Below are 12,125 nucleotides of genomic sequence, written 5' to 3' on the forward strand. Positions count from 1 at the left end.
AAAAGCCCTAATTCACATGTATGGCTATATCTAACCGCACACGTTTCACCTCAGCATCACAGTATGATATGGATACAAATGATGGGGATATGAAAAGGGCAATGGCCTGTCAAGAATGTCAATGACAGGTCGATCTCATGCAATCTCCAAAATGGCGTCTGAAAGGATGCTGTTTATAGAGTAAATAAATAGGCGCATCGTTGCTATTCGACACATTGGATCTCCATCGGTAAGAAGGGTCATTCACATCTGAAAGTTAAACTTTATTCTTCTTCTGGTCATTTAAATGCATATTGATATTAACCAATCGAGTAGCTTACATCATCATTCAACATGCAGTATTATACTAGGTTGGTTTCGGGTTCGAAACCCAGTCGATGCGTCTTTGCTTTTCTTAGGTAAGGACCTTGAATCGGATATAGTTATAGGCTATAGGATATAGGTAACCATGTTCATTAAGCTATTCGCATATATTCTACTGTGAAGCAGTCAGGTAAAGGAAATGTCAAAAGAATGTAATGCACACGTATCACGCTTGAAACAGGCTATTGTATGAAAAGCTTGTTCAAAATAAATGCATTGGAAATAAAACACCAATACACATAGACGGGACTACATAGACCTTTGCAACCGATTGCGTGGTCACCATTATGTCAGCACCTTTCAATTTGCTTCTCATCTCTCAGCTATTATACTTGTTTTCATCAAATCCATCGGGAAAATACTCTTAATACGTGGATTGAACACAGATTCAGTGCAGAGTTTGCTATATACTATAAGAGTTATAGGCCTATTTAATGTCATTATCAAAATCCAGGTATGCCTTTCGTTTCGACGCCAGAAGAATAATAACACGAATAAAGGGAAACGAAAGTAAGCGTACGGTGTAACAATGTTATGTATGTGTTTGTCATCAATTTATTTCTCTCCTAATATACCAATATTAATGAAAATAGTTTTCCATTTGCTTTTAATTTGATTATAAGGTATTCAGTGTGAGCCAGAAAGGGAAAGCAAGGTTCAATCCTAAAAAATAGTCGCCTAAATAATCAGAAATATTTACCATATAGCCTTTCATGTTTTTTTTAAAAAATATTCTGTTTCCACATTAAGATCGATATTACCTAGGTAAAGGTGATCTTGAAAAGTTTTTTTTATTAATGCCAATGTTCAGTCATCCATGATCCCGTTTTGTTGAGCAGCCTATCAGTATCAGATTAAAGAAGTTAGCATTATATATTTATTAAATAATTCAACAAATTGATTTGCCTTTGAAGATATAACCAAGCTTGAATATGGGTTCCTTTTTAATAACTCACATATATGCCGCAATTTCAGTCGAAAAATTTACAATATATGCAAACGCCTGGTGCTCCATGTCATGGCACCGTGGGCAAAGGAAATCATCCATGTAGCGGCTTAACCGAAATGTAAAGCCACAGCATTTGACGGCATTTTTACCCTAACAATTCCAGAGTCACCTATTAAAGAGAACTCATAACTTTCTCATAATTGTAGAAAATCAATAAGGTAACAAATTAAGATAATGCATTGATGGTCTAGTGAAAGCATCTATAAAAGCACCATGCGCGCGCAATATTTTTCGCCCTTTCTTTCAAGAGTTGGCTTAACCTTCTGATTATGGCTCTGGCCTATTCGGGTATGAATTATGTTTATGATCTGGGCCCCGTCTCATAAAAACTTGCGACTAATTAGAATCAATCGCAACTTGCTATTAATCGCAACTCTATTCTCTTCAGTACACAGTTTCGATCGATTTGAATCAATCGCAACTCTGAATAATAAAGGACCCTGAACACTTCCATGTATGAATTCCAACTTATATTCGAAATAAACTGCTGTGTTCTCTCATACTTCATGCTTTGTACAACTAGCATTCAAATCAAATTGTTGTTTACTGACAAACCAGCAAAATTATTGTAGAATAAACACGATTTGCATTGTTATATCCTGAATCTCGACTCGGGGAAAACCTATACAAATATCAAACACAAACAAACACAAACAAAATACAAAAAAAACATAAACAATTAAAGAAATGTTTTAAAGACATGACAACATTCTCTAAATGCCCATTTATCGAATTATTCGATTATACAAAGATTTAAATTGCAAATATTGTCTTTGATTATACACGTGTTGTGAAATGGACTGTTTGGAAAATTCTACATTCTCATACACGGGATTTCCTGTTGATAGATGCTAGGTCATAAAGGCACTCATTTAAACCCATTTAGAACACTTTAGCGTCATTTCGATAGTCCCTCATCACAGCAACGAGGTAGCTATCAATTACCTTTATATGAGGTAGAAAAGGTTCTCAAAAATGTAGGGGAAAATACAAAGAAGGAGAGAAAGAGAAAGAAAGAGAGAGAGAGAGAGAGAGAGAGAGAGAGAGAGAGAGAGAGAGGAAGAAAAAAAACATTTCACTACGTTTTGTCTCCTTGCCGTTATTTTGAGCAATTGTTGTTCCTGCGAGACATTCCAAGTGCATGCTTATCAAAGGTGCCAAATTCCATACGGATTCAATTCTATATTATAGTATCGCGTATTGCTGGAAATCATCATTTGTGTATTTATTTCAAAATGGCAGTCATGCTCCCTTCAAATTTTACAAACAACTCCCCATCATTCTCCGATCCATATTTCTCTCTTCTCATAACATTTTCCCATCTTCCCCACTTCTTTCCCTTTACAATGGCTGACTCCCAATTTAATATTTTGATGCAATGATTTATTAGAATATGAAATTCCCACCGTATCTCTGTCTCTCAGACCTTCTTGCTACTACCCCCCACCCCCTCTGTCCCTCTTCCTTCACTTATTGTATATCTGCTCTTCCTACACTGTACATAAGACTGTCCAAAACTGTAGTTTATACATTTTTACTGCTTATTCGGGCTACATATGTTTTATGTAATCTTATACCTATATATCAAGGTTTAATCAAAGTATTCATACTTGATTTAATTCAAGAGACCTGTACATTTGTCACCGGAAATCGGACAAGTAATGTGATTATCAATTTGGTCCTCACAAACCATGCCAACTTGATCAAATTATGAAGAAAATGTTTGAACTTTGTTTCCGCACTAGCTTTTGACATAATATAACAATATTTGGTTTTCGCATGGCTGTCATTGCAGCGCTCTAGCATTTAAACGAATTAATATCTACCAGGTACCCATTCACATCACCTGGGTCGAGTGTTGCGAATTTAGCTTAATGTCTTGCCAAGGGACATTAGTGCCCCGGCGGGACACGAACCAGGGACCTTGTGATCCACAGTCCGGTGACGTATCCACTCGACCACGACACCTCGGCCCACTTCAGTTGTAGCTTGACATAGTCCGTATAAATATGACTATCTGACTAGGGTAGCATTTGTTCTACTCCGTTTACTTCCATGATTCCTTGCGCTTCAACCTATTAAGTAACAGAGGGAGGGGACCACTAGCCCCTGCCCTGGACACCATAATCTAGGTACACGATACAAGCAGCCTCCTGTACTAGTTGTTTCGGAATTTTGCCCCCTCCCCCTTTCCAAAGTCCTGGATGCGCCCCTGTCTAACATGTATCTGTTGAACCGATGGTGGTCGGATAGAGGGGTAGAAAGCAAGGGTATGATGTTACGTACACCTGTTCCACCTGTAAACCCCGCGTAACAAAGAAAGGGAACGAAGTCGAGGCGTCGTCTTTCACCAGACAGGCTAGAATGCTACAAGTCCAAGATATAACTGTCTTTAGGGGGAAACGTAGAAGAGAGAAGGACAAAGAAGATTAAAAAAACAAATCAGTTGTGTTTTATAGGACAAACCCTTAAGATGGTACTTTGATATTGTTTTGATCACAAATGTAAATCTGGTCAGGGCAAATCCAATTAAAGTCTACCTTATTAAAAAGTAAAAAGTTAAAAACAAACTAACGAGAGCAATTTTTGTCCTTGTGAAGTTCTACTATTGATAATTCTTTCGTTATGTAATCTGTGAAGGCCTCCATGATGACGATATATTTGATGTAAGCAAAGCTTGTGGTTTAATACACCAAGTATTATTCCGTTGTTTTCGCGATTTTTCTAAAACTCCTTTACGAATTTTTAGGCAAGATTCCTTTTGTAGATTTTCCATATCAGAAATAATACAAGTGTTTGTTTGATGTTTTTTTTTCATTTTTATTGCTACAAAGATACTATAATAAAAAAAGACGAAGACTACATTGCAAATCATAAATGTAGATATGAATAGTTCAGTGCTACTTAAATTTTCTTAAATTAATCCCTCAATTCATATTCATTCCCTTTGATGTTGTCAAATACTGCGCGTATATTTTTTAAACAACGTTTTTAGAACAATACATTGTAAAAATGATTCCCCTCATACGTTATCGATGAATAAATTGGAAACAACGTTAAATGCGATCATATAATTAGATAATCGCCAATTGGGAGGTAAGCCATACTTTACGAGTATCATTTTAATAAGTAGCAATTAACCAATCGAGAAGCGTCTACTGTCATCAGCCATGTAATACGCCGATGTACATGCCTGTGAGGTTAATGTCCTTTACGTTAATGCATATCCACTTCTAAGTACACTACAATCATGGACTTAATTTACTGTCTTAGGAAATAAGTGGACAGGAATAGTTTATCAAATCAACTGACCTAATTAATACCGTGTCGGTTGTTTGGATAGCATTTTGGCGTCCCACATGCAAGTACAGTTAATAATGAATGTCTGTTGTTTGTGGTCGGAGGTAGTGGTAAACATACTTAACATGATTAATGGTAATTGCAAAAAGAAAATGCAGGTTAGATGTTTATCTGTTTGACTCTTGTGATAAGTATGATGTAGATTGATACCTAATGAAAAGACATAGCAAGTGTGATAGAAGTATCTTTTGTAGGTCAGCCACGAGTCCCAACTTGTAAACATAATCTATGGCTCAAGGTGAGCAGAGATTATCGGTATCTTTTTCGGCCTACTGGGGTATAGTAGCGATATCATCTTTACCTTTTACTGTGACAAATTAAAATCAAGAAGAAGAAAAACACAAAGCAACAAAAATACATCTGCTTGTAGAGTAAGTGTCCGTTTCTAACGGAATCCTGTAAGCTACAATTCCTTTTTGCTGGTCTGAACATAATCGTCTGCTCTCATGCGTGCGCATAGACAAAAATGATTCGACAGAGACAACATTTTAAAAAATATTCCTGGTAGTATTTAGGAACACAATGAATTTTAAAACAAACCATATTACGGTAATGGGGTTTGTAATTCTTATTAAAGTCTAAGCTCTACGAAAGACAATCTTTGGTGAAGTATCCAGAGCTTCCTTCGCTGCAGATATAACGGAAAGTGATTATCATTCCTCCGCAAAGTTTTATAACCACTATGCAGTGACATATAATATAAATATCTATACTAAATTACCCTGTGTCTCTACTGATATTTTACGTTTATCTTACTCTTTGATACCAAATTCACTACTCTCTCTTTCTCGTTACATGATTAGGAACACATCAAACACGTCACGGAAAACAAGCATACCGTCCTCCTAACTATAGCGTGGTTTGAGAAAGGAATCACTCCGTCTTGTTTCCTCGTATCCTCGTATTCAATTCGTTCCCATGGTGAATATTGTAAAGTTCATAAGTTTGAGATTCCATCTAATATTCCGTCTACAGAAAGACAGTGTGGTAAGTAGTCAAAGAACAGGTTTGTCTAGACAGGCCCGTACCTTTTCCGTACCCTTCTCATACCGGCTACTACCAGTTATACCATCGAAGGTCCTCAAACAACACCTGCTTACTCCGTAAATCGGTCGAAAAGTCCATTTACTATCACACTCCACGCTCTCCTCAAACATACCCTTCTTCGATCGGGGCGTTCGATTTCGATTTCTGGACCAAAATGCATTATCCTCTTGAGGGCTAAGGTGTATTGGAGGAGATTCCCGCTCCACTTCAGTACACACCGGCGTTTGATTTAGGTCAGAAAGACCCTTAATAGAAAGGCAGATTCAGCAGGTTAAGAGGAGCGCTTGGAGGATTAAGGGTGGGGCATCGGCAGGTGGGGGAAGGGAAAGGGGGGTTTGGATTTGGCACTCTCTTTGGAAAATCGCTGCTGAGCTGCATTTTTGAAGGGCATAAATACATTTTAACCATGTTAATAAAAAAAGCCGGACTCGGCAAGTATGGGTGGACGAATGAAGGGAGGGTGTGATGGACAATCCGGGTGGGCGGAAGAGGAGAACAGGGTGTGCCCGGGTAGGGGAGGCTGGGGTTGATACCCTTTCTGAGAAAAGAAGGTATATTGGGTAATACGAACATTCTTTATCATCTAATAAGCATTCTTTCCGTTTATGTTGACTTACAAATATCGTCAACTTTACAATGAATTTAAAATAGTAAGATATTTTCTCTCTCTCTCTCTCTCTCTCTCTCTCTCCCCCCCCCCCATCTTTCTCTTTTTTCTCCTCCTCCCTCTGTCTTTCTCTAGCTCCCCCTCTTTCTCTCCCTATTCCTGTTTCTAAGATGCTTCTCGTTCTTAGTGTTCAAACCTTTGGTTCAAACCCTTCCCCCCGAAAAAAAACAACAACAAAAGTGTACACATCCACAGATGATTTAAAATCTACATGACATTTGTCAATTATGACTTAATAGTCAGTGAAAGTTTGATTTAAAAAAAGATCGTACACGTCCACGGTCAGAGAATGAGTGTGAGAGAGAGAAAGAGAAAGAGAACCTTTTCATCCACTATCACGTGTGGTGTCCTCACATGCATTCCATGTTATCTGATATTTTGAAGATGTTTTGCTGAATATTTTTGACCTTTTGAATTCCTCCCGCACGTATTCGAGCGCTCAAGCCTAGATCGGGTGATACTAGCACTCTTGTATGTATGTAAAAATAAGCCTCTGCTCACTCATGGGAGAGATAGATGGAGCGAGGGAGGGAAGGAAGGGGATAAAGAAAGAAAGAAAAGAAGAGAGAGAGAGAGAGAGAGTCAATGGAAGTGATTACATGAGTGAGAATAGGAGTGTGTATGGGAGTGGGCTTTGTTGATTAATGCTTTGAGTTTTCAGTGTAATGATGTGTGTGTGGAGGGGGGAGGGGGGCGAAATGAGAGATGTTTGTCAGCAGAACGTGTCTGAGACAGTGTGTAAGCGCAAAGGGACTGCTTGCTCATCCTTTGACCCACTCTTGTGTCACCTCACAACATATACATTGATCTCATTCGCCCCTTCTTTTTTAATGTCTTCTACCTTTTGTCTGTTATTGCCTTAGTAATATTGGTCATTAATATTTGTTATTTTTGCAAACAGCATCTTATTCTTTTCAAATTTGATCCGTTTTAAAACAACATTTGTATGTATTATTGCCAATGTAAATTATACATAATTCAGCCATTTGGCTGCGAATTTCAATCATGATAAAACCTTTTTAATCAATCAATCAATCAGAGAGAGAGAGAGAGAGAGAGTCGACAGAAAGAATAAATTGTTTACATGATGTGGGCGCAAAAACACATTAAAATGCGCCGATTGAGTAAATTATATGAAACATACATGGCAATATGAACATGAAAAAAAGAGGATAGAGAGAGATAGATAAATAGAGAGAGAGAAAGAGATAGAGAGAGAGAGAGAGAGAGAAAGTGATGGAGAGAGAGAGAGAGAGAGAGAGAGCGCGATTAAGCGAAAAACACCACGTATACCTTATGGTTTAATGAGAGAGAGAGAGGAAAAGGGGAGTGGGATGGGTGGGGGTAGAGAGAGAGAGTGAGAGGATTACATCCGAAAAAAAGATTACTATGTAAAAGGTAAAGAGAGCTAGAGAAACAGGTAGAGAAACAGAAAGAAGCATTGGACAATACGAGAGCAGAGAAATCAAGCGAAACGTGTTTTTCTCCTGAACAAATCCCCCTTTTCGATTCTAGTCACCCGAGTACATGATACTCCTTCTCAATCTAACAATGCCACTGAAATGCCAAACTGATATCGACAAGTGTAATATGCCCACGGATAATAATTTGTCACGGCCAAAAATCTAGAAGATTGAACATCAATAGATGGTGAGTGTCGTGTCATTGTGTGGGTAATGCTTCGAGCATGCCGTGCGATGTATCTTTTGTCAATAGCAGCTATACAAATCACCAACACGCATATGATCGCTGTTATATTACGGATATACATGCATCTGTATTTAACATGTGTTGAGCTGTTGAGCTGTTTGATAATACATGTAGTACTTTGGACATTAGCTTTAGATTTAGTGCACTTCGTACTCTGATCGATCAATCGCATTTACCGATCTAGGATGTTTAATCGGGAGGGCCTATCAATCATTCTGGTATTAACATTTCTTTTGACTAGTTCACATTCAATAACAACAACAACAGACTCCCCTCAACAAAAGACAGTAATAATTACTTATTGTGTGTTATGAATGATTATTTCACGGACAAATAATATACAGTATTTATAATGCGCAAACACCACATGCATAATATGCTCAATATAACATGCCTATATAATATTTCGACTGATTTTTATTGCTGTTATGTAATAAAAAGTACGAATACGATTGCAAAGACTATTAGAAAATCAATTTCACTAGCCTTGTGTATTACCTTTGAAGTGTGTGGACATTACACTGACTTAGACTATTACGTAATCGGAGCACGATTCTATAAGTAATAAGGCATTGGTCCTTGGTTTCTTGAGAGTATGTTCGATCGTGTTCACGTCAAATTGACATTAACACATTAATCAACATGCCCATGAATGGGGGACTTCCCAACAACTGACTGGAGGTTTGTGAGGACGAGGACCAATAAGAACGAAGGTCTGCAAGAACTGTTTAGATCCACAATAAAGAAGACAAGAATAATGTTCACAATTATTATTATGACCCAGCTTCCATGCTGCTATATGAATTGCTTAATTGATAAACCGACATTGACAGAAATCGAGAATGATATCCTTATCGTATCGTGAAAAAAGAAATGGCCATATTAATTAGCAGAGGCAAGCTGAATAGAACGACCTTCGATTCACGGTCGCTCAAACAGCTATAATATATTTTCACTACTAAAAAAAAAATAGTTGATATTTCTCTATTGCTATTTATTGCTACACCAGGCGAGTTGTAACTTTATCATAAAGGGTTAAAGGTTAGAGCTGAAGACCTCACCTCAATTCCAGCTCACCTGCTTCAGCTGAGAAAACTATGGCAATCCGCCTAGTATTCATGTGTTCAGAATGAGTTATATACTGGTTTAATATTGATGATACTAACTCTTGCCCGACATGGCAAACATCAATTGCATGCGGCAAGCATGATGACATTTGGAACTCACTAATTTGTTGAGAATGAAAACAACGGATCGTCACTTTCATAAAGGAAAAAGTTATACATGAACTGGTCCAGTTTTATGCACCCTCAGAATAGATATTGCACGATACACACAAGATAGGGTTACAGTAAAACTACCTTCGATTCATTTAGAGGTTCGGAATCGGAAGATGTAAAGAACTTGCACACTTTTATAGTTATAAATCAGTAAGTCCTGAAATTAAGTAGTTTCAGGACTTACTGATTTATAACTAATAAGCCCTTCGCACACTAACGATCTGGCTACGGTCCGATTTTTGAGGAATATGCAGTAGCATTTGACATGAGTATTCAAACCAAACATGTAAAATGTTAATGACCGCAGATCTGAGTAGTCAAATGATTATCAAATCTACCCTTCAAAGGAGTTCAATATTTCTTGGAGGAGGAAAAGCAAAATCGGCTCAGAATCGTCAGACTAGTATTGCGATTCAGCTTTTATTCTGACCAGGAGGCTTAAATCGTGGTATTTTTGTTGGTAGTATTCTTATCAGTATTAACTAGAACCTATTTTAGGACGATGTTGTTTGTTAACATTCTATTATTAACTACAATAGCAATTTCTTTTGAAATCGGGTCGCATAAAGGGTCGTTTAGTGTACGGTAGGACTTAACAATAAGATTTCAAACTGAAATAGTAAACCAACTAAAAAAAAATAATAATAATCAAAAAAAAATATATGGACTGAAGTCAATAGGTAATTTTGACCGAAACTGTTCGAGGTATCATTCTTAACAGATAAATAGAGAGAAAGAGAGAGGGGGATTAGTGCAAAATGACATTGATAATGGGCAGTGTGGTGAATACTTCAAGTGTGACCAATATGTATACGCGAGTATAAGTGAGCTCCTAGCGTCCTTGTGCAAAATCACTAAAGCGTAGCGGCGAGAGGGATGGAAACGGTATTATGAAATATTAATTCTGTTTCAACACCTTTATACTCCACGAGGAGGAAATACGATGACAATTGCGTCGTTTCTTGATGACGTCACATCTCCCGTTTGTATATACAGTTACACCCGAAGCTATGGCTTTTTGTATAAAAAACATAAATTTACTTTTTAAATACAGTTCAAAAGAAATCGTGCAAGGGGGAATGTGATGACCATTGCTTCGTTTCTTGATGACGTCACATCTGCTAAGCATTCTCAATTTATCACCCTTCCGGACAAAATAGTTTTAACTTCGGTATTGTTTACCATTTTAAAACCAAACCTGTTGCACATAGAAAATATATTTTGTTTATTCATTGGCATTTTACTGAAGCCTAAAAATAAACCACACAAGCCTTTGTTTGATCCTGTTTTTAATATTATTTCGGCGCTGCTTACTTTTTGTCAAGATGATCGTTTCATCATTTCAGTGTACGTTGATCCTGATTATAAAACGATATGGGATCAGATGATTATGGATAAGTTAATCTATGTCCATAGTGAGGCCATAGGAAAAGCTCCCCTCCCCACCTAATATAAGATAGATCTAAAGTAATTTAACAAAATAAAACACCTAAATACACCCCCAAAAAAAAAAACACAAAAAAAAACAACAACAACAACAACAACAACAAAAACGACAACAACTCGAATGAACAAACGAATATATGACTTTTAAAAGGAGATCAAGAAAGGAAAAAATGCCCCTGAAACATATTTAACTGAGTGGATTGCATGGTGCATGGTGATGGACCCGTCCTCTACATACACAGTAGTCACGTGACCATCCTCTGCCATAGACGATTGACGGAAAGCTTACCTCTCTATTCTACAGTGGAATGTTGAATTTAGATCCTAGCCAGGGTTTACAGTTAAAGATAAACTTTAGTACTGGTAACAGAAAGCTATATATGGGACAACACACATGGTGTCGGGGCTAGTACTACCTTGATTTCCTTTTCTTTCTATGCGCATTACTCAGCCAGTATACATTTTATTTTCCAAAATTATTTGGCACATGTCATTTATTTGTAATCTTGAACATTCAGTGTAAGTTTCGTTTGATTCTGTGAGAATTAATTTTCTTTTTTTTTAACCAGAACTGGAGTTTATCTTTAACAACTGAATTATTCATACTCTTTCCAAGTTTTGTAATTTGTAAGTATGTGCAACGTTGCTTTGTCCCGATTTATGTTTCTTGATAATATAACATAATTATTAAAGCTTACATCTAAATATATTCACCACAGGCCCCAATTCAACCAGTCCACCTATCATTCTTGAGTTACAAAAACAAACAAACAACAAAACATCAGGGGCCCGTTTCACAAAACTTATTATCTATAACAAATGCTAGATTTCTATGACAAATTTGCTCTTAGCCAATCAGATGCCATGATTTCAGTAGCTTGTAACAGTAGCTTGTAACTTGTTATTGATATCAAGTTTTGTGAAACATCCCCCAGGTTAACAAAGGGGTATGAATATCTTAGATGTGCTGTTAACTGTACATCTTTTTCCTGTCAGTGTTTGTTTGATCTTGATGATATTCCTCTTAAAGAGAAACATCAGAGTATTATAATTAATATATAAATCTATTTATCTACTCGAAGCAAAGAAATTGGATAATTTCTGAAATGTTTTAGGGGAACCTACAATTATACACAGGTAAATTTGTCGCTGTTTTCACGAAGTGACGGTAGTGACAAAAATTGCATTCACTTTGCGTGACGATTTTCCTCACTACCGTCACTTCGTGAAAACAGGGACGAGT

The sequence above is a fragment of the Strongylocentrotus purpuratus genome, unplaced genomic scaffold (assembly GCF_000002235.5).
Source record: "Strongylocentrotus purpuratus isolate Spur 01 unplaced genomic scaffold, Spur_5.0 spur5_scaffold_10, whole genome shotgun sequence".
In the NCBI taxonomy this organism is placed as follows: Eukaryota; Metazoa; Echinodermata; class Echinoidea; order Camarodonta; family Strongylocentrotidae; genus Strongylocentrotus; species Strongylocentrotus purpuratus.